This window comes from Carya illinoinensis, chromosome 6, assembly GCF_018687715.1.
Source record: "Carya illinoinensis cultivar Pawnee chromosome 6, C.illinoinensisPawnee_v1, whole genome shotgun sequence".
In the NCBI taxonomy this organism is placed as follows: Eukaryota; Viridiplantae; Streptophyta; class Magnoliopsida; order Fagales; family Juglandaceae; genus Carya; species Carya illinoinensis.
In genome coordinates this window covers 21879402-21884608 of record NC_056757.1, presented here as the reverse complement: position 1 = coordinate 21884608, position 5207 = coordinate 21879402, and positions in this window count along the sequence as shown.

Sequence of the window (5207 nt, the reverse complement as noted above, 5' to 3'; positions counted from 1 at the left end):
TTTTCCTAGTTTAAAATCAAATTCTTTTCTTTGCATCGAATCAGCACTTTTCCAAATGAGTCAAACATTGATCAAATGAATCACCAAAAATAGAAAAATCATCCATGAATATTTCAACGAAACGCTCTACCATGTCACCGAATATGCTCACCGAATATGCTCACCGAATATGCTCATCATTCATCTTTGAAATGTAGCTGGAGCATTACAAAGTCTTAATTGCATCCTTCGATATGCAAAGGTACCAAATGAACATGTAAAAGTGGTATTTTCTTGATCCTCAGGAGCAATCTCAATTTGGTTATATCCAGAATAACCATCTAGGAAGTAATAAAATTTATGGCCAGCTACACATTCAACGATTTGATCCATGAATGGTAAGGGAAAATGATCCTTCCTAGTGATAGAATTTAGTTTTTTGTAGTTAGTGTACATACGCCAACCAGTAGTAGCACTAGTTAGGATCAATTCATTATCAGCATTCTTAACTATAGTCACACCAGATTTCTTAGCTACCACCTGCGTAGGACTAACCCATTTGTTGTTAGAAATAGGGTAAATGATCCCTACATCCAGAAGTTTTTACACTTCCGCTCTAAAAACCTCTTCCATCTCAGGTTTCAGTCTACATTGCATCTCTCTAGAGGGTTTAGCATTGTCCTCTAGATATATCTTGTGGGTACAAATCAAAGGACTGATACCTTTGATATTAGCTATGGTCCATCCTATTGCCTTTTTGTGTTCAATGAGAACACCAATTAATTTTCTCTCCTGAATTTCATCCTGTTTTGATGCGATGACCACTGGTAATGTCTCTGCTTGGCCTAAAAATGCATATTTGAGATTAGCATGTAGAGGTTTCAAGTCAAGTTTTGGTGTTTGCACACTTGAGTGGAGGGACATGACATCATGAGGTGGCAAGTCCTTAAAATGTGTCCTCCATTTATCAGTGTCCATTATAGGAATAGATTCTAACAAAAAATTCATAGATGCAAGCACAAAATCATCATCAAGATTTTTACCATGAACCAAACAAGCCTCAAGAGGGTTAGAAATAATTGAGAAATCAAATTTATTTTGAACAAGAGTTTGGATCAAATTTACTTCATGCACATCATCATCATCGCCAGGTTGTTTACAAATATTGAAAATATTTAACTCCAAAGTCATGTTGCGAAAAGAAATTATCATCACACCACTCCTACAATTTATTAAAGCATTCGACGTTGCAAGGAATGGCCTATCCAAAATTATAGTAATTTGAGTGCAAACATCAAAGATAGGTCTGTGTCCAAAACGATAAAATCTACTGGAAAATAAAATTTGCCTACTTGCACTAATACATCCTCAACTATCCCTCTCGGTATTTTTATTGAACGGTTAGCAAGTTGGAGTGTTACCTTGGTGGATTTAAGTTCACCAAGACCCAACTGCTCATATACCGAGTAGAGTAGGAGGTTAACACTAGCTCCAAGGTCAAGTAACGCTTTCTCAATTTTAAAATTTCCAATCACACAGGAAATTGTTGGACAACCTGGGTCTTTGTACTTTGGAGGAGAATTGTTCTGAAGGACGGTGCTTACCTGTTCTGTGAGGAAAGCCTTCTTTTGCACTTTCCTTGTACACTTCACTGTACACAGACCTTTCAAAAATTTAGCGTACGATAAAATCTGTTTAATTACATCCAACAAAGGAATGTTGACTTTTACTTATTTGAAAATCTGAAAAATATCAGAATTTTGGACCAATTTGTAGGAATGTTGCAACCTTTGGGGAAATGGACCCAAAGGGGCCGGTATTGGGGCTTTCACAGACATATCTAGCTCGATCTTTTCAAGTTCACCATCACTCTTGGAATTTAAAGAATTGTTGGTCTCATCAACTTTTATTGAAATACTCTTATCAATTATTTTTCCATTGCATAAAGTGGTGATGGACTTGGCATGTTCAAATTTTGAATTAGAATAATTTGAATTTCTTACCTCAAATTTCCCTTTTGGATTCGGTTGAGGTTGAGCAGGAAACTTACCATTTTCTTGAGCGTGCAATGTGGAGGTCAAGTTGCTAATAGAGCTTCTCATCTCATTAATGACCTGCATTGTCTGAGTATTAATATTGGCTTGCCCCTACATAAAAGTTTGTAATGTCTCCTCAAGGATTTTCTTATGTGAAGGCACATAAGGAGTAGAAGAAGAAGGCCCTTGAGGAGTTTGATTTGAATTGGACTCGTTTCTCCAACTGACGTTGGGGTGATTTCTCTATCTAAGATTATATGTTTCCGAATAAGGGGAAGAAAATGGTATTCTATAAGAATTCATGGCATTTGCTTGTTCGTGCAGTACCTCTTTAAAAGCGGAGATTGTTGGACAATCCTGAGTTAGGTGTCCACTCATCTCACATATGCCACAATTCTCTTCTTCTTTTTCAATGACCTTAGACGAATTTACCTTCCTAAGTTCCATGGCCTCGACTTTTCTTGTCAAACTTGTTATCCTAGCATTCACATCATCATTTCCTTTAAGGACATACATACCCTCTTGAGACATGGCATTAGCTTGGGCTTATTTGACCGATCAGAAAGACCTGTGTTGTCCCAAGATTGGGTATTTTCAGCCAATTGATCAAAATAGTCCCAAGCATCATCAAGATCTTTGTTTAATAATTCACCATTACACATCATTTCTACAAATTGGCGCATTTGAGATGTTAAACTTTCATAGAAAAAACTAATGGTATGTCAAGTCTCATAGCCATGATGTGGGCAAGTTAGCAACAATTCTTTAAAATGCTCCCAACACTGAAAAAATGTTTCATTTTCTTTTTGAGAAAAATTCATAATGTTTCTATGAAGAGTGTTTGTCATGTGAGTGGAAAACTTTTTCAAAAATTCTCTTTGCATTTCTTGCCATGTGCCAATAAATCTTGGTTTCAAGGAATTCAGTCAATTTTTAGCTTTTTCTTTCAAAGAGAATGTGAACAACTTTAATCTTACAATATTATCATTGACAGTTTGGTTTTGTAAAGTTGCACAAACCTCTTCAAATTCTTTCAAATGCAAATAAAGACTTTCTGAGTCTAGGCCATGAAACTTGGGAAGTAATTGAATTACTTCCAATTTTAAGTCAAAATTTCCTATATTCTAGGAAAACTCATGCAAGATGGAGTACTTGTCCTTGTTGGTTGCAAATATTTGCACAAAGTTCTCATTGGCGGATTATTTTATACTTCCTCATTTTCGAGTTCATCATGAACACTATGATTGTTAGCCATGTTATTAGAATGACAATTTTTGGAATCTCCAGACAACCTATCAACCGATTCTTTCAAAACAATTTCCTCTTTCCTCAATCTACTAGTTTGATCACGTTGCTACGAGATCATTCATCATAAAGGCTCAAGCACATTCAAAAACTAAAAGGTATGGATAGGTCTCAAAATTAATTAATGCATGCACCATCTAAAGTCTCTTATTATAAAAACTAAATACAAAACAAGCAAGAAAGTAAAAAAAAAAAAAAAATCATATGAATATGAAGGTATTGTTACTTGATCCCTTTCCAGTGAAAATAACAAAAATCATACATGCAAAAAAAATACGAGAAAGTTAGCAAAAAATTACTAAATTTTTTTTTTCTATTCTAAAAAAAGTATCTTATCACACATTGCAATCCCCGGCAATGGCGCCAAAAACTTTTTGTGCCTAAACTTGACTCAAACTAATGAACCAAAAATTTAGTGCAGTTTTACTTGCAAGTATATAAGTGTTGTAGGACCTGACACGGTGGAATCCACATGGATTGACTTATGTGATGAATAAAATAAACTTAAAGAAAGAAACTAAATTACTAAAATGAATGTGCAATCAAGTAGACAAAAAAATTACTGAGATGAAGATTTTTAATGTAACAGAATAAAATGAAAATGATAAAATAAATTGATATGTAGAATGATTAAGGTTTTGAGGATCCGTCTAATAATTTAGAATATTGTTTTCAATTTATTTACTTCAATTAAACTAGAATAATGATTCTGTTTAACTGGAGGATTTTGCATTTAAGATCAAGAAAAATAATTAATAATGATTAAGCATGAACGATTGATGGTTAAAATATTCATAAACTCATTTGAATATCACATGAATTTTTTCAAGCGTTCGCTATATTGGAAAAAAATCACAATGAGTCAAGATAAATATATAGATAATCAAAATATCTAATAATAAAATTATTCAATCGATCAAACTCACAATACAAATTCCAATGTCAATCCGAAAACAATGTCGAAATTATTAAACTTCACCTTTAACCTTAGTAGGAGAATTTAGCCAACCATATTCTTCATAAGAGCTACAAAAATTATAAAAATATTCTCCATAAGACAGCTAACATAGAATACACAAATTAACACTTAAAAAAATAATCTTAAACATAGAGCAAAAGTAAAGAAAATATGAGAGCACCAAATGATAATAAAACTCCTTGTCCGTTCAGTCAAAAACTCTCTCTCGTACCATACCTCATCCAACATTCCTTGATCAAGTGAAAGATAAGCTCCCACTCGAAGTGCCCAGTGTAGTGCTCTAACACTTGCCTCACTCCTACAAGCTACCATAAGTCCTGCTCTTTCCGAAGTCTTTCCGTCTCCCCCGTCCGTAAAAACAAGAAGCTTAAACTCCTCTTCACGTCCCCTCTTCTGTCCATAGCTCTTTGGTTTCTCTCAACCCAGGACACTCCTGCCTTGAAGTCTCAAACTATTGTTCAAGTCCCAAAAACCTAAAAAGTCCCTATCTCCCTTGTAAAACAGAGTTTCTCTCCATTCGATCTCATTGTACCTCCTTCCAAATTTCCTTAAGTCACCCCCTGTGCCTCTCCGTAAGCTTCATCTCCAAGTCAGTCTGTAAGTCTTGCTCTCTCCATCCGTAAAAACAGATTAACATGTTTCTGCTCAGCTATATCCCATGGTGATAAGTTTACTCCATAATTCAAAGAAATTCTTTGCTATTACACATTTCTGCATTGGACTTGTAGTTTCTGCCCACACATCACTGGCTAAGGGACAACACCATACTGCATGTATCATAGTTTCTTCATATATATCACAGACTAGGCACAATGAATTTTCACCTATTGTCTTACTAAATAAATTGCTTTTTGTAGGTAGGATGTTGTTTACAACCTTCTAGATAAAGTGTTTCACCACCCCTGGCA